The 13,487-nt window shown below is 52.8% G+C and overlaps 39 non-coding genes across 39 annotated transcripts; 15 read left to right on the top strand and 24 right to left on the bottom strand.

Moving 5' to 3' along the window:
- The first annotated feature begins 106 nt into the window (after positions 1 to 106).
- Positions 107 to 179, top strand: Trnar-acg (transfer RNA arginine (anticodon ACG)). The gene has a single exon. It is a non-coding gene; the product is annotated as a tRNA-Arg (tRNA).
- Positions 180 to 466: 287 nt separating this feature from the next.
- On the top strand, positions 467 to 538 carry Trnam-cau (transfer RNA methionine (anticodon CAU)). The gene has a single exon. It is a non-coding gene; the product is annotated as a tRNA-Met (tRNA).
- A 239-nt stretch (positions 539 to 777) lies between these two features.
- Trnad-guc (transfer RNA aspartic acid (anticodon GUC)) lies at positions 778 to 849 on the bottom strand. Its single transcript has one exon. It is a non-coding gene; the product is annotated as a tRNA-Asp (tRNA).
- A 107-nt stretch (positions 850 to 956) lies between these two features.
- Trnad-guc (transfer RNA aspartic acid (anticodon GUC)) lies at positions 957 to 1,028 on the bottom strand. Its single transcript has one exon. It is a non-coding gene; the product is annotated as a tRNA-Asp (tRNA).
- Positions 1,029 to 1,312: 284 nt separating this feature from the next.
- Positions 1,313 to 1,404, bottom strand: Trnai-uau (transfer RNA isoleucine (anticodon UAU)). Its single transcript is given in 2 exon segments — positions 1,313 to 1,348; positions 1,367 to 1,404. It is a non-coding gene; the product is annotated as a tRNA-Ile (tRNA).
- Positions 1,405 to 1,781: 377 nt separating this feature from the next.
- Positions 1,782 to 1,854, top strand: Trnar-acg (transfer RNA arginine (anticodon ACG)). The gene has a single exon. It is a non-coding gene; the product is annotated as a tRNA-Arg (tRNA).
- Positions 1,855 to 2,141: 287 nt separating this feature from the next.
- Positions 2,142 to 2,213, top strand: Trnam-cau (transfer RNA methionine (anticodon CAU)). The gene has a single exon. It is a non-coding gene; the product is annotated as a tRNA-Met (tRNA).
- A 239-nt stretch (positions 2,214 to 2,452) lies between these two features.
- On the bottom strand, positions 2,453 to 2,524 carry Trnad-guc (transfer RNA aspartic acid (anticodon GUC)). Its single transcript has one exon. It is a non-coding gene; the product is annotated as a tRNA-Asp (tRNA).
- Positions 2,525 to 2,631: 107 nt separating this feature from the next.
- Trnad-guc (transfer RNA aspartic acid (anticodon GUC)) lies at positions 2,632 to 2,703 on the bottom strand. The gene has a single exon. It is a non-coding gene; the product is annotated as a tRNA-Asp (tRNA).
- Positions 2,704 to 2,987: 284 nt separating this feature from the next.
- On the bottom strand, positions 2,988 to 3,079 carry Trnai-uau (transfer RNA isoleucine (anticodon UAU)). Its single transcript is given in 2 exon segments — positions 2,988 to 3,023; positions 3,042 to 3,079. It is a non-coding gene; the product is annotated as a tRNA-Ile (tRNA).
- A 377-nt stretch (positions 3,080 to 3,456) lies between these two features.
- Positions 3,457 to 3,529, top strand: Trnar-acg (transfer RNA arginine (anticodon ACG)). The gene has a single exon. It is a non-coding gene; the product is annotated as a tRNA-Arg (tRNA).
- Positions 3,530 to 3,816: 287 nt separating this feature from the next.
- Positions 3,817 to 3,888, top strand: Trnam-cau (transfer RNA methionine (anticodon CAU)). The gene has a single exon. It is a non-coding gene; the product is annotated as a tRNA-Met (tRNA).
- Positions 3,889 to 4,127: 239 nt separating this feature from the next.
- Trnad-guc (transfer RNA aspartic acid (anticodon GUC)) lies at positions 4,128 to 4,199 on the bottom strand. Its single transcript has one exon. It is a non-coding gene; the product is annotated as a tRNA-Asp (tRNA).
- A 107-nt stretch (positions 4,200 to 4,306) lies between these two features.
- Positions 4,307 to 4,378, bottom strand: Trnad-guc (transfer RNA aspartic acid (anticodon GUC)). Its single transcript has one exon. It is a non-coding gene; the product is annotated as a tRNA-Asp (tRNA).
- Positions 4,379 to 4,662: 284 nt separating this feature from the next.
- Trnai-uau (transfer RNA isoleucine (anticodon UAU)) lies at positions 4,663 to 4,754 on the bottom strand. Its single transcript is given in 2 exon segments — positions 4,663 to 4,698; positions 4,717 to 4,754. It is a non-coding gene; the product is annotated as a tRNA-Ile (tRNA).
- A 377-nt stretch (positions 4,755 to 5,131) lies between these two features.
- Trnar-acg (transfer RNA arginine (anticodon ACG)) lies at positions 5,132 to 5,204 on the top strand. Its single transcript has one exon. It is a non-coding gene; the product is annotated as a tRNA-Arg (tRNA).
- A 287-nt stretch (positions 5,205 to 5,491) lies between these two features.
- Positions 5,492 to 5,563, top strand: Trnam-cau (transfer RNA methionine (anticodon CAU)). Its single transcript has one exon. It is a non-coding gene; the product is annotated as a tRNA-Met (tRNA).
- A 239-nt stretch (positions 5,564 to 5,802) lies between these two features.
- Trnad-guc (transfer RNA aspartic acid (anticodon GUC)) lies at positions 5,803 to 5,874 on the bottom strand. The gene has a single exon. It is a non-coding gene; the product is annotated as a tRNA-Asp (tRNA).
- A 107-nt stretch (positions 5,875 to 5,981) lies between these two features.
- Positions 5,982 to 6,053, bottom strand: Trnad-guc (transfer RNA aspartic acid (anticodon GUC)). The gene has a single exon. It is a non-coding gene; the product is annotated as a tRNA-Asp (tRNA).
- A 284-nt stretch (positions 6,054 to 6,337) lies between these two features.
- On the bottom strand, positions 6,338 to 6,429 carry Trnai-uau (transfer RNA isoleucine (anticodon UAU)). Its single transcript is given in 2 exon segments — positions 6,338 to 6,373; positions 6,392 to 6,429. It is a non-coding gene; the product is annotated as a tRNA-Ile (tRNA).
- Positions 6,430 to 6,806: 377 nt separating this feature from the next.
- Trnar-acg (transfer RNA arginine (anticodon ACG)) lies at positions 6,807 to 6,879 on the top strand. The gene has a single exon. It is a non-coding gene; the product is annotated as a tRNA-Arg (tRNA).
- A 287-nt stretch (positions 6,880 to 7,166) lies between these two features.
- Trnam-cau (transfer RNA methionine (anticodon CAU)) lies at positions 7,167 to 7,238 on the top strand. Its single transcript has one exon. It is a non-coding gene; the product is annotated as a tRNA-Met (tRNA).
- Positions 7,239 to 7,477: 239 nt separating this feature from the next.
- Positions 7,478 to 7,549, bottom strand: Trnad-guc (transfer RNA aspartic acid (anticodon GUC)). The gene has a single exon. It is a non-coding gene; the product is annotated as a tRNA-Asp (tRNA).
- A 107-nt stretch (positions 7,550 to 7,656) lies between these two features.
- On the bottom strand, positions 7,657 to 7,728 carry Trnad-guc (transfer RNA aspartic acid (anticodon GUC)). Its single transcript has one exon. It is a non-coding gene; the product is annotated as a tRNA-Asp (tRNA).
- Positions 7,729 to 8,012: 284 nt separating this feature from the next.
- On the bottom strand, positions 8,013 to 8,104 carry Trnai-uau (transfer RNA isoleucine (anticodon UAU)). The gene is given in 2 exon segments: positions 8,013 to 8,048; positions 8,067 to 8,104. It is a non-coding gene; the product is annotated as a tRNA-Ile (tRNA).
- A 377-nt stretch (positions 8,105 to 8,481) lies between these two features.
- On the top strand, positions 8,482 to 8,554 carry Trnar-acg (transfer RNA arginine (anticodon ACG)). Its single transcript has one exon. It is a non-coding gene; the product is annotated as a tRNA-Arg (tRNA).
- A 287-nt stretch (positions 8,555 to 8,841) lies between these two features.
- On the top strand, positions 8,842 to 8,913 carry Trnam-cau (transfer RNA methionine (anticodon CAU)). Its single transcript has one exon. It is a non-coding gene; the product is annotated as a tRNA-Met (tRNA).
- Positions 8,914 to 9,152: 239 nt separating this feature from the next.
- Positions 9,153 to 9,224, bottom strand: Trnad-guc (transfer RNA aspartic acid (anticodon GUC)). Its single transcript has one exon. It is a non-coding gene; the product is annotated as a tRNA-Asp (tRNA).
- Positions 9,225 to 9,331: 107 nt separating this feature from the next.
- Trnad-guc (transfer RNA aspartic acid (anticodon GUC)) lies at positions 9,332 to 9,403 on the bottom strand. Its single transcript has one exon. It is a non-coding gene; the product is annotated as a tRNA-Asp (tRNA).
- Positions 9,404 to 9,687: 284 nt separating this feature from the next.
- Trnai-uau (transfer RNA isoleucine (anticodon UAU)) lies at positions 9,688 to 9,779 on the bottom strand. Its single transcript is given in 2 exon segments — positions 9,688 to 9,723; positions 9,742 to 9,779. It is a non-coding gene; the product is annotated as a tRNA-Ile (tRNA).
- A 377-nt stretch (positions 9,780 to 10,156) lies between these two features.
- Trnar-acg (transfer RNA arginine (anticodon ACG)) lies at positions 10,157 to 10,229 on the top strand. The gene has a single exon. It is a non-coding gene; the product is annotated as a tRNA-Arg (tRNA).
- A 287-nt stretch (positions 10,230 to 10,516) lies between these two features.
- Trnam-cau (transfer RNA methionine (anticodon CAU)) lies at positions 10,517 to 10,588 on the top strand. The gene has a single exon. It is a non-coding gene; the product is annotated as a tRNA-Met (tRNA).
- A 239-nt stretch (positions 10,589 to 10,827) lies between these two features.
- Trnad-guc (transfer RNA aspartic acid (anticodon GUC)) lies at positions 10,828 to 10,899 on the bottom strand. Its single transcript has one exon. It is a non-coding gene; the product is annotated as a tRNA-Asp (tRNA).
- Positions 10,900 to 11,006: 107 nt separating this feature from the next.
- Trnad-guc (transfer RNA aspartic acid (anticodon GUC)) lies at positions 11,007 to 11,078 on the bottom strand. The gene has a single exon. It is a non-coding gene; the product is annotated as a tRNA-Asp (tRNA).
- Positions 11,079 to 11,363: 285 nt separating this feature from the next.
- Trnai-uau (transfer RNA isoleucine (anticodon UAU)) lies at positions 11,364 to 11,455 on the bottom strand. Its single transcript is given in 2 exon segments — positions 11,364 to 11,399; positions 11,418 to 11,455. It is a non-coding gene; the product is annotated as a tRNA-Ile (tRNA).
- Positions 11,456 to 11,831: 376 nt separating this feature from the next.
- Positions 11,832 to 11,904, top strand: Trnar-acg (transfer RNA arginine (anticodon ACG)). The gene has a single exon. It is a non-coding gene; the product is annotated as a tRNA-Arg (tRNA).
- Positions 11,905 to 12,502: 598 nt separating this feature from the next.
- Positions 12,503 to 12,574, bottom strand: Trnad-guc (transfer RNA aspartic acid (anticodon GUC)). Its single transcript has one exon. It is a non-coding gene; the product is annotated as a tRNA-Asp (tRNA).
- Positions 12,575 to 12,681: 107 nt separating this feature from the next.
- Positions 12,682 to 12,753, bottom strand: Trnad-guc (transfer RNA aspartic acid (anticodon GUC)). The gene has a single exon. It is a non-coding gene; the product is annotated as a tRNA-Asp (tRNA).
- A 284-nt stretch (positions 12,754 to 13,037) lies between these two features.
- Trnai-uau (transfer RNA isoleucine (anticodon UAU)) lies at positions 13,038 to 13,129 on the bottom strand. The gene is given in 2 exon segments: positions 13,038 to 13,073; positions 13,092 to 13,129. It is a non-coding gene; the product is annotated as a tRNA-Ile (tRNA).
- Between the last annotated feature and the right edge of the window lie 358 nt (positions 13,130 to 13,487).

The following is a 13,487-nucleotide window of genomic DNA, read 5'->3' as shown; positions in this document are numbered from 1 at the left end:
CGGCCACGCAGCTGGACGAGAGGTACCTTCCTTGGTAGCTTGCTGAGCCGTGGAGAACACATTTCTTAGCGAATTGCACTTGTCTCGTAGACAAAATGCTGCCGGTGGCCCTGTGGCGCAACGGATAACGCGTCTGACTACGGATCAGAAGATTCCAGGTTCGAATCTTGGCAGGGTCGGCATTTTGTTAGTTTCCGACGAGTAGCTGGGCAGTGGATTTCGTATGTCGCCGCATCGTGGAGTGCTTTGTTACTCCTGTGCTTCTCGCAGCTGCATGTCGGGGCGATCGTGGTAAATATCGCTGCCTGCAAGCGTCAGCGTAGCGTCAGTCGAGCAAAGTCGAGACAAGTCAAGCTGAGAGCTGTAGGAGATGTTACGCAATCACATGTAGGCGTGTGAAAGCGACGCAGACAACACTGCCCAGGTGTGAGACGTGATGTGACGAAGAGCCAGTACTCTCCCACACAGCAGAGTGGCGCAGTGGAAGCGTGCTGGGCCCATAACCCAGAGGTCCGTGGATCGAAACCACGCTCTGCTAAAAATATTTCTTTTGCAGACTGTGTCCAGCTCGATTACTACGCCCAGAGCGTCGGCTGGGGTGCTTTGATTCAGCCTCAGTAGCAAACCCTGATGTGTGAAGAATGCAAGAACCACTTCCTAAGATGTAGCATTTTTTTTTAGATTTTGCACCAACTACACTCCTTGATCGCAAACTTTATGCTCTTCCGATCCCCATACGCGCAACTCTCGAACAGGTTTGTGAGATAAAAATCGCATCTCCCCGGCGGGGAATCGAACCCCGGTCTCCCGCGTGACAGGCGGGGATACTAACCACTATACTACCGAGGATGCACTGTAGACAGCTGCCTGTGTGGGAGACACATGTTGCTAGTACCTGCAAACGTCCTACACTAAGTTCGGCGAGTGATAGTGCAGCAATTAAAAATCGGATGTCTCTCCCCGGCGGGGAATCGAACCCCGGTCTCCCGGGTGACAGGCGGGGATACTAACCACTATACTACCGAGGATGCGCTGTAGGCAGCTGCCTGTGTGGGAGACACATGTTGCTAGTACCTGCAAACGTCCTACACTAAGACGGCGAGTGATAGTGCAGCAATTAAAAATCGGATGTCTCTCCCCGGCGGGGAATCGAACCCCGGTCTCCCGGGTGACAGGAGGGGATACTAACCACTATACTACCGAGGAAGACGCAGCTACCGTATCGAATGCACGATTATATTCCTCAAATAGCTGATACATCTCAAACGTAGCCTCCTGTTGCTGTCAGAGACTGTGCCACGAAATAAAAATATGCCCCAGGAGAGGCTCGAACTCACAACCCCGGCATTGCGCACGGCTACTGCCTTATAAGTACCGTGCGCTAACCAATTGCGCCACTGGGGCTACAACACAGGGCCCTCAGTCAGTGGTATTCACTTTGCTGGAAACTAGTGGTGGCCACAGAAACATATGTTCGCCACCTGGTGCCATACTGCGACTTTTGCACCTGACTACGAATGGTTCGTGCTATTCTTGCTTCATATGCTACGCTTACATGCACATCAACCGGCTCTCGTCGTCGAGAAAACATGCGAAAAAGCGCGCCTTGCCTTCTGCTACCTGTCGAACAGCGAGAGCAGATGCGTGGCAAGCTCTAAGTTCTGCAGGCGCACTGCGGCCACGCAGCTGGACGAGAGGTACCTTCCTTGGTAGCTTGCTGAGCCGTGGAGAACACATTTCTTAGCGAATTGCACTTGTCTCGTAGACAAAATGCTGCCGGTGGCCCTGTGGCGCAACGGATAACGCGTCTGACTACGGATCAGAAGATTCCAGGTTCGAATCTTGGCAGGGTCGGCATTTTGTTAGTTTCCGACGAGTAGCTGGGCAGTGGATTTCGTATGTCGCCGCATCGTGGAGTGCTTTGTTACTCCTGTGCTTCTCGCAGCTGCATGTCGGGGCGATCGTGGTAAATATCGCTGCCTGCAAGCGTCAGCGTAGCGTCAGTCGAGCAAAGTCGAGACAAGTCAAGCTGAGAGCTGTAGGAGATGTTACGCAATCACATGTAGGCGTGTGAAAGCGACGCAGACAACACTGCCCAGGTGTGAGACGTGATGTGACGAAGAGCCAGTACTCTCCCACACAGCAGAGTGGCGCAGTGGAAGCGTGCTGGGCCCATAACCCAGAGGTCCGTGGATCGAAACCACGCTCTGCTAAAAATATTTCTTTTGCAGACTGTGTCCAGCTCGATTACTACGCCCAGAGCGTCGGCTGGGGTGCTTTGATTCAGCCTCAGTAGCAAACCCTGATGTGTGAAGAATGCAAGAACCACTTCCTAAGATGTAGCATTTTTTTTTAGATTTTGCACCAACTACACTCCTTGATCGCAAACTTTATGCTCTTCCGATCCCCATACGCGCAACTCTCGAACAGGTTTGTGAGATAAAAATCGCATCTCCCCGGCGGGGAATCGAACCCCGGTCTCCCGCGTGACAGGCGGGGATACTAACCACTATACTACCGAGGATGCACTGTAGACAGCTGCCTGTGTGGGAGACACATGTTGCTAGTACCTGCAAACGTCCTACACTAAGTTCGGCGAGTGATAGTGCAGCAATTAAAAATCGGATGTCTCTCCCCGGCGGGGAATCGAACCCCGGTCTCCCGGGTGACAGGCGGGGATACTAACCACTATACTACCGAGGATGCGCTGTAGGCAGCTGCCTGTGTGGGAGACACATGTTGCTAGTACCTGCAAACGTCCTACACTAAGACGGCGAGTGATAGTGCAGCAATTAAAAATCGGATGTCTCTCCCCGGCGGGGAATCGAACCCCGGTCTCCCGGGTGACAGGAGGGGATACTAACCACTATACTACCGAGGAAGACGCAGCTACCGTATCGAATGCACGATTATATTCCTCAAATAGCTGATACATCTCAAACGTAGCCTCCTGTTGCTGTCAGAGACTGTGCCACGAAATAAAAATATGCCCCAGGAGAGGCTCGAACTCACAACCCCGGCATTGCGCACGGCTACTGCCTTATAAGTACCGTGCGCTAACCAATTGCGCCACTGGGGCTACAACACAGGGCCCTCAGTCAGTGGTATTCACTTTGCTGGAAACTAGTGGTGGCCACAGAAACATATGTTCGCCACCTGGTGCCATACTGCGACTTTTGCACCTGACTACGAATGGTTCGTGCTATTCTTGCTTCATATGCTACGCTTACATGCACATCAACCGGCTCTCGTCGTCGAGAAAACATGCGAAAAAGCGCGCCTTGCCTTCTGCTACCTGTCGAACAGCGAGAGCAGATGCGTGGCAAGCTCTAAGTTCTGCAGGCGCACTGCGGCCACGCAGCTGGACGAGAGGTACCTTCCTTGGTAGCTTGCTGAGCCGTGGAGAACACATTTCTTAGCGAATTGCACTTGTCTCGTAGACAAAATGCTGCCGGTGGCCCTGTGGCGCAACGGATAACGCGTCTGACTACGGATCAGAAGATTCCAGGTTCGAATCTTGGCAGGGTCGGCATTTTGTTAGTTTCCGACGAGTAGCTGGGCAGTGGATTTCGTATGTCGCCGCATCGTGGAGTGCTTTGTTACTCCTGTGCTTCTCGCAGCTGCATGTCGGGGCGATCGTGGTAAATATCGCTGCCTGCAAGCGTCAGCGTAGCGTCAGTCGAGCAAAGTCGAGACAAGTCAAGCTGAGAGCTGTAGGAGATGTTACGCAATCACATGTAGGCGTGTGAAAGCGACGCAGACAACACTGCCCAGGTGTGAGACGTGATGTGACGAAGAGCCAGTACTCTCCCACACAGCAGAGTGGCGCAGTGGAAGCGTGCTGGGCCCATAACCCAGAGGTCCGTGGATCGAAACCACGCTCTGCTAAAAATATTTCTTTTGCAGACTGTGTCCAGCTCGATTACTACGCCCAGAGCGTCGGCTGGGGTGCTTTGATTCAGCCTCAGTAGCAAACCCTGATGTGTGAAGAATGCAAGAACCACTTCCTAAGATGTAGCATTTTTTTTTAGATTTTGCACCAACTACACTCCTTGATCGCAAACTTTATGCTCTTCCGATCCCCATACGCGCAACTCTCGAACAGGTTTGTGAGATAAAAATCGCATCTCCCCGGCGGGGAATCGAACCCCGGTCTCCCGCGTGACAGGCGGGGATACTAACCACTATACTACCGAGGATGCACTGTAGACAGCTGCCTGTGTGGGAGACACATGTTGCTAGTACCTGCAAACGTCCTACACTAAGTTCGGCGAGTGATAGTGCAGCAATTAAAAATCGGATGTCTCTCCCCGGCGGGGAATCGAACCCCGGTCTCCCGGGTGACAGGCGGGGATACTAACCACTATACTACCGAGGATGCGCTGTAGGCAGCTGCCTGTGTGGGAGACACATGTTGCTAGTACCTGCAAACGTCCTACACTAAGACGGCGAGTGATAGTGCAGCAATTAAAAATCGGATGTCTCTCCCCGGCGGGGAATCGAACCCCGGTCTCCCGGGTGACAGGAGGGGATACTAACCACTATACTACCGAGGAAGACGCAGCTACCGTATCGAATGCACGATTATATTCCTCAAATAGCTGATACATCTCAAACGTAGCCTCCTGTTGCTGTCAGAGACTGTGCCACGAAATAAAAATATGCCCCAGGAGAGGCTCGAACTCACAACCCCGGCATTGCGCACGGCTACTGCCTTATAAGTACCGTGCGCTAACCAATTGCGCCACTGGGGCTACAACACAGGGCCCTCAGTCAGTGGTATTCACTTTGCTGGAAACTAGTGGTGGCCACAGAAACATATGTTCGCCACCTGGTGCCATACTGCGACTTTTGCACCTGACTACGAATGGTTCGTGCTATTCTTGCTTCATATGCTACGCTTACATGCACATCAACCGGCTCTCGTCGTCGAGAAAACATGCGAAAAAGCGCGCCTTGCCTTCTGCTACCTGTCGAACAGCGAGAGCAGATGCGTGGCAAGCTCTAAGTTCTGCAGGCGCACTGCGGCCACGCAGCTGGACGAGAGGTACCTTCCTTGGTAGCTTGCTGAGCCGTGGAGAACACATTTCTTAGCGAATTGCACTTGTCTCGTAGACAAAATGCTGCCGGTGGCCCTGTGGCGCAACGGATAACGCGTCTGACTACGGATCAGAAGATTCCAGGTTCGAATCTTGGCAGGGTCGGCATTTTGTTAGTTTCCGACGAGTAGCTGGGCAGTGGATTTCGTATGTCGCCGCATCGTGGAGTGCTTTGTTACTCCTGTGCTTCTCGCAGCTGCATGTCGGGGCGATCGTGGTAAATATCGCTGCCTGCAAGCGTCAGCGTAGCGTCAGTCGAGCAAAGTCGAGACAAGTCAAGCTGAGAGCTGTAGGAGATGTTACGCAATCACATGTAGGCGTGTGAAAGCGACGCAGACAACACTGCCCAGGTGTGAGACGTGATGTGACGAAGAGCCAGTACTCTCCCACACAGCAGAGTGGCGCAGTGGAAGCGTGCTGGGCCCATAACCCAGAGGTCCGTGGATCGAAACCACGCTCTGCTAAAAATATTTCTTTTGCAGACTGTGTCCAGCTCGATTACTACGCCCAGAGCGTCGGCTGGGGTGCTTTGATTCAGCCTCAGTAGCAAACCCTGATGTGTGAAGAATGCAAGAACCACTTCCTAAGATGTAGCATTTTTTTTTAGATTTTGCACCAACTACACTCCTTGATCGCAAACTTTATGCTCTTCCGATCCCCATACGCGCAACTCTCGAACAGGTTTGTGAGATAAAAATCGCATCTCCCCGGCGGGGAATCGAACCCCGGTCTCCCGCGTGACAGGCGGGGATACTAACCACTATACTACCGAGGATGCACTGTAGACAGCTGCCTGTGTGGGAGACACATGTTGCTAGTACCTGCAAACGTCCTACACTAAGTTCGGCGAGTGATAGTGCAGCAATTAAAAATCGGATGTCTCTCCCCGGCGGGGAATCGAACCCCGGTCTCCCGGGTGACAGGCGGGGATACTAACCACTATACTACCGAGGATGCGCTGTAGGCAGCTGCCTGTGTGGGAGACACATGTTGCTAGTACCTGCAAACGTCCTACACTAAGACGGCGAGTGATAGTGCAGCAATTAAAAATCGGATGTCTCTCCCCGGCGGGGAATCGAACCCCGGTCTCCCGGGTGACAGGAGGGGATACTAACCACTATACTACCGAGGAAGACGCAGCTACCGTATCGAATGCACGATTATATTCCTCAAATAGCTGATACATCTCAAACGTAGCCTCCTGTTGCTGTCAGAGACTGTGCCACGAAATAAAAATATGCCCCAGGAGAGGCTCGAACTCACAACCCCGGCATTGCGCACGGCTACTGCCTTATAAGTACCGTGCGCTAACCAATTGCGCCACTGGGGCTACAACACAGGGCCCTCAGTCAGTGGTATTCACTTTGCTGGAAACTAGTGGTGGCCACAGAAACATATGTTCGCCACCTGGTGCCATACTGCGACTTTTGCACCTGACTACGAATGGTTCGTGCTATTCTTGCTTCATATGCTACGCTTACATGCACATCAACCGGCTCTCGTCGTCGAGAAAACATGCGAAAAAGCGCGCCTTGCCTTCTGCTACCTGTCGAACAGCGAGAGCAGATGCGTGGCAAGCTCTAAGTTCTGCAGGCGCACTGCGGCCACGCAGCTGGACGAGAGGTACCTTCCTTGGTAGCTTGCTGAGCCGTGGAGAACACATTTCTTAGCGAATTGCACTTGTCTCGTAGACAAAATGCTGCCGGTGGCCCTGTGGCGCAACGGATAACGCGTCTGACTACGGATCAGAAGATTCCAGGTTCGAATCTTGGCAGGGTCGGCATTTTGTTAGTTTCCGACGAGTAGCTGGGCAGTGGATTTCGTATGTCGCCGCATCGTGGAGTGCTTTGTTACTCCTGTGCTTCTCGCAGCTGCATGTCGGGGCGATCGTGGTAAATATCGCTGCCTGCAAGCGTCAGCGTAGCGTCAGTCGAGCAAAGTCGAGACAAGTCAAGCTGAGAGCTGTAGGAGATGTTACGCAATCACATGTAGGCGTGTGAAAGCGACGCAGACAACACTGCCCAGGTGTGAGACGTGATGTGACGAAGAGCCAGTACTCTCCCACACAGCAGAGTGGCGCAGTGGAAGCGTGCTGGGCCCATAACCCAGAGGTCCGTGGATCGAAACCACGCTCTGCTAAAAATATTTCTTTTGCAGACTGTGTCCAGCTCGATTACTACGCCCAGAGCGTCGGCTGGGGTGCTTTGATTCAGCCTCAGTAGCAAACCCTGATGTGTGAAGAATGCAAGAACCACTTCCTAAGATGTAGCATTTTTTTTTAGATTTTGCACCAACTACACTCCTTGATCGCAAACTTTATGCTCTTCCGATCCCCATACGCGCAACTCTCGAACAGGTTTGTGAGATAAAAATCGCATCTCCCCGGCGGGGAATCGAACCCCGGTCTCCCGCGTGACAGGCGGGGATACTAACCACTATACTACCGAGGATGCACTGTAGACAGCTGCCTGTGTGGGAGACACATGTTGCTAGTACCTGCAAACGTCCTACACTAAGTTCGGCGAGTGATAGTGCAGCAATTAAAAATCGGATGTCTCTCCCCGGCGGGGAATCGAACCCCGGTCTCCCGGGTGACAGGCGGGGATACTAACCACTATACTACCGAGGATGCGCTGTAGGCAGCTGCCTGTGTGGGAGACACATGTTGCTAGTACCTGCAAACGTCCTACACTAAGACGGCGAGTGATAGTGCAGCAATTAAAAATCGGATGTCTCTCCCCGGCGGGGAATCGAACCCCGGTCTCCCGGGTGACAGGAGGGGATACTAACCACTATACTACCGAGGAAGACGCAGCTACCGTATCGAATGCACGATTATATTCCTCAAATAGCTGATACATCTCAAACGTAGCCTCCTGTTGCTGTCAGAGACTGTGCCACGAAATAAAAATATGCCCCAGGAGAGGCTCGAACTCACAACCCCGGCATTGCGCACGGCTACTGCCTTATAAGTACCGTGCGCTAACCAATTGCGCCACTGGGGCTACAACACAGGGCCCTCAGTCAGTGGTATTCACTTTGCTGGAAACTAGTGGTGGCCACAGAAACATATGTTCGCCACCTGGTGCCATACTGCGACTTTTGCACCTGACTACGAATGGTTCGTGCTATTCTTGCTTCATATGCTACGCTTACATGCACATCAACCGGCTCTCGTCGTCGAGAAAACATGCGAAAAAGCGCGCCTTGCCTTCTGCTACCTGTCGAACAGCGAGAGCAGATGCGTGGCAAGCTCTAAGTTCTGCAGGCGCACTGCGGCCACGCAGCTGGACGAGAGGTACCTTCCTTGGTAGCTTGCTGAGCCGTGGAGAACACATTTCTTAGCGAATTGCACTTGTCTCGTAGACAAAATGCTGCCGGTGGCCCTGTGGCGCAACGGATAACGCGTCTGACTACGGATCAGAAGATTCCAGGTTCGAATCTTGGCAGGGTCGGCATTTTGTTAGTTTCCGACGAGTAGCTGGGCAGTGGATTTCGTATGTCGCCGCATCGTGGAGTGCTTTGTTACTCCTGTGCTTCTCGCAGCTGCATGTCGGGGCGATCGTGGTAAATATCGCTGCCTGCAAGCGTCAGCGTAGCGTCAGTCGAGCAAAGTCGAGACAAGTCAAGCTGAGAGCTGTAGGAGATGTTACGCAATCACATGTAGGCGTGTGAAAGCGACGCAGACAACACTGCCCAGGTGTGAGACGTGATGTGACGAAGAGCCAGTACTCTCCCACACAGCAGAGTGGCGCAGTGGAAGCGTGCTGGGCCCATAACCCAGAGGTCCGTGGATCGAAACCACGCTCTGCTAAAAATATTTCTTTTGCAGACTGTGTCCAGCTCGATTACTACGCCCAGAGCGTCGGCTGGGGTGCTTTGATTCAGCCTCAGTAGCAAACCCTGATGTGTGAAGAATGCAAGAACCACTTCCTAAGATGTAGCATTTTTTTTTAGATTTTGCACCAACTACACTCCTTGATCGCAAACTTTATGCTCTTCCGATCCCCATACGCGCAACTCTCGAACAGGTTTGTGAGATAAAAATCGCATCTCCCCGGCGGGGAATCGAACCCCGGTCTCCCGCGTGACAGGCGGGGATACTAACCACTATACTACCGAGGATGCACTGTAGACAGCTGCCTGTGTGGGAGACACATGTTGCTAGTACCTGCAAACGTCCTACACTAAGTTCGGCGAGTGATAGTGCAGCAATTAAAAATCGGATGTCTCTCCCCGGCGGGGAATCGAACCCCGGTCTCCCGGGTGACAGGCGGGGATACTAACCACTATACTACCGAGGATGCGCTGTAGGCAGCTGCCTGTGTGGGAGACACATGTTGCTAGTACCTGCAAACGTCCTACACTAAGACGGCGAGTGATAGTGCAGCAATTAAAAATCGGATGTCTCTCCCCGGCGGGGAATCGAACCCCGGTCTCCCGGGTGACAGGAGGGGATACTAACCACTATACTACCGAGGAAGACGCAGCTACCGTATCGAATGCACGATTATATTCCTCAAATAGCTGATACATCTCAAACGTAGCCTCCTGTTGCTGTCAGAGACTGTGCCACGAAATAAAAATATGCCCCAGGAGAGGCTCGAACTCACAACCCCGGCATTGCGCACGGCTACTGCCTTATAAGTACCGTGCGCTAACCAATTGCGCCACTGGGGCTACAACACAGGGCCCTCAGTCAGTGGTATTCACTTTGCTGGAAACTAGTGGTGGCCACAGAAACATATGTTCGCCACCTGGTGCCATACTGCGACTTTTGCACCTGACTACGAATGGTTCGTGCTATTCTTGCTTCATATGCTACGCTTACATGCACATCAACCGGCTCTCGTCGTCGAGAAAACATGCGAAAAAGCGCGCCTTGCCTTCTGCTACCTGTCGAACAGCGAGAGCAGATGCGTGGCAAGCTCTAAGTTCTGCAGGCGCACTGCGGCCACGCAGCTGGACGAGAGGTACCTTCCTTGGTAGCTTGCTGAGCCGTGGAGAACACATTTCTTAGCGAATTGCACTTGTCTCGTAGACAAAATGCTGCCGGTGGCCCTGTGGCGCAACGGATAACGCGTCTGACTACGGATCAGAAGATTCCAGGTTCGAATCTTGGCAGGGTCGGCATTTTGTTAGTTTCCGACGAGTAGCTGGGCAGTGGATTTCGTATGTCGCCGCATCGTGGAGTGCTTTGTTACTCCTGTGCTTCTCGCAGCTGCATGTCGGGGCGATCGTGGTAAATATCGCTGCCTGCAAGCGTCAGCGTAGCGTCAGTCGAGCAAAGTCGAGACAAGTCAAGCTGAGAGCTGTAGGAGATGTTACGCAATCACATGTAGGCGTGTGAAAGCGACGCAGACAACACTGCCCAGGTGTGAGACGTGATGTGACGAAGAGCCAGTACTCTCCCACACAGCAGAGTGGCGCAGTGGAAGCGTGCTGGGCCCATAACCCAGAGGTCCGTGGATCGAAACCACGCTCTGCTAAAAATATTTCTTTTGCAGACTGTGTCCAGCTCGATTACTACGCCCAGAGCGTCGGCTGGGGTGCTTTGATTCAGCCTCAGTAGCAAACCCTGATGTGTGAAGAATGCAAGAACCACTTCCTAAGATGTAGCATTTTTTTTTAGATTTTGCACCAACTACACTCCTTGATCGCAAACTTTATGCTCTTCCGATCCCCATACGCGCAACTCTCGAACAGGTTTGTGAGATAAAAATCGCATCTCCCCGGCGGGGAATCGAACCCCGGTCTCCCGCGTGACAGGCGGGGATACTAACCACTATACTACCGAGGATGCACTGTAGACAGCTGCCTGTGTGGGAGACACATGTTGCTAGTACCTGCAAACGTCCTACACTAAGTTCGGCGAGTGATAGTGCAGCAATTAAAAATCGGATGTCTCTCCCCGGCGGGGAATCGAACCCCGGTCTCCCGGGTGACAGGCGGGGATACTAACCACTATACTACCGAGGATGCGCTGTAGGCAGCTGCCTGTGTGGGAGACACATGTTGCTAGTACCTGCAAACGTCCTACACTAAGACGGCGAGTGATAGTGCAGCAATTAAAAATCGGATGGTCTCTCCCCGGCGGGGAATCGAACCCCGGTCTCCCGGGTGACAGGAGGGGATACTAACCACTATACTACCGAGGAAGACGCAGCTACCGTATCGAATGCACGATTATATTCCTCAAATAGCTGATACATCTCAAACGTAGCCTCCTGTTGCTGTCAGAGACTGTGCCACGAAATAAAAATATGCCCCAGGAGAGGCTCGAACTCACAACCCCGGCATTGCGCACGGCTACTGCCTTATAAGTACCGTGCGCTAACCAATTGCGCCACTGGGGCTACAACACAGGGCCCTCAGTCAGTGGTATTCACTTTGCTGGAAACTAGTGGTGGCCACAGAAACATATGTTCGCCACCTGGTGCCATACTGCGACTTTTGCACCTGACTACGAATGGTTCGTGCTATTCTTGCTTCATATGCTACGCTTACATGCACATCAACCGGCTCTCGTCGTCGAGAAAACATGCGAAAAAGCGCGCCTTGCCTTCTGCTACCTGTCGAACAGCGAGAGCAGATGCGTGGCAAGCTCTAAGTTCTGCAGGCCACTGCGGCCACGCAGCTGGACGAGAGGTACCTTCCTTGGTAGCTTGCTGAGCCGTGGAGAACACATTTCTTAGCGAATTGCACTTGTCTCGTAGACAAAATGCTGCCGGTGGCCCTGTGGCGCAACGGATAACGCGTCTGACTACGGATCAGAAGATTCCAGGTTCGAATCTTGGCAGGGTCGGCATTTTGTTAGTTTCCGACGAGTAGCTGGGCAGTGGATTTCGTATGTCGCCGCATCGTGGAGTGCTTTGTTACTCCTGTGCTTCTCGCAGCTGCATGTCGGGGCGATCGTGGTAAATATCGCTGCCTGCAAGCGTCAGCGTAGCGTCAGTCGAGCAAAGTCGAGACAAGTCAAGCTGAGAGCTGTAGGAGATGTTACGCAATCACATGTAGGCGTGTGAAAGCGACGCAGACAACACTGCCCAGGTGTGAGACGTGATGTGACGAAGAGCCAGTACTCTCCCACACAGCAGAGTGGGGCGCTGGAAGCGTGCTGGGCCCATAACCCAGAGGTCCGTGGATCGAAACCACGCTCTGCTAAAAATATTTCTTTTGCAGACTGTGTCCAGCTCGATTACTACGCCCAGAGCGTCGGCTGGGGTGCTTTGATTCAGCCTCAGTAGCAAACCCTGATGTGTGAAGAATGCAAGAACCACTTCCTAAGATGTAGCATTTTTTTTTAGATTTTGCACCAACTACACTCCTTGATCGCAAACTTTATGCTCTTCCGATCCCCATACGCGCAACTCTCGAACAGGTTTGTGAGATAAAAATCGCATCTCCCCGGCGGGGAATCGAACCCCGGTCTCCCGCGTGACAGGCGGGGATACTAACCACTATACTACCGAGGATGCACTGTAGACAGCTGCCTGTGTGGGAGACACATGTTGCTAGTACCTGCAAACGTCCTACACTAAGTTCGGCGAGTGATAGTGCAGCAATTAAAAATCGGATGTCTCTCCCCGGCGGGGAATCGAACCCCGGTCTCCCGGGTGACAGGCGGGGATACTAACCACTATACTACCGAGGATGCGCTGTAGGCAGCTGCCTGTGTGGGAGACACATGTTGCTAGTACCTGCAAACGTCCTACACTAAGACGGCGAGTGATAGTGCAGCAATTAAAAATCGGATGTCTCTCCCCGGCGGGGAATCGAACCCCGGTCTCCCGGGTGACAGGAGGGGATACTAACCACTATACTACCGAGGAAGACGCAGCTACCGTATCGAATGCACGATTATATTCCTCAAATAGCTGATACATCTCAAACGTAGCCTCCTGTTGCTGTCAGAGACTGTGCCACGAAATAAAAATATGCCCCAGGAGAGGCTCGAACTCACAACCCCGGCATTGCGCACGGCTACTGCCTTATAAGTACCGTGCGCTAACCAATTGCGCCACTGGGGCTACAACACAGGGCCCTCAGTCAGTGGTATTCACTTTGCTGGAAACTAGTGGTGGCCACAGAAACATATGTTCGCCACCTGGTGCCATACTGCGACTTTTGCACCTGACTACGAATGGTTCGTGCTATTCTTGCTTCATATGCTACGCTTACATGCACATCAACCGGCTCTCGTCGTCGAGAAAACATGCGAAAAAGCGCGCCTTGCCTTCTGCTACCTGTCGAACAGCGAGAGCAGATGCGTGGCAAGCTCTAAGTTCTGCAGGCGCACTGCGGCCACGCAGCTGGACGAGAGGTACCTTCCTTGGTAGCTTGCTGAGCCGTGGAGAACACATTTCTTAGCGAATTGCACTTGTCTCG

The sequence above is a fragment of the Schistocerca cancellata genome, unplaced genomic scaffold, assembly GCF_023864275.1.
Source record: "Schistocerca cancellata isolate TAMUIC-IGC-003103 unplaced genomic scaffold, iqSchCanc2.1 HiC_scaffold_1164, whole genome shotgun sequence".
NCBI lineage: Eukaryota > Metazoa > Arthropoda > Insecta > Orthoptera > Acrididae > Schistocerca > Schistocerca cancellata.
This window is presented reverse-complemented; position numbering and strand designations above follow the sequence as displayed.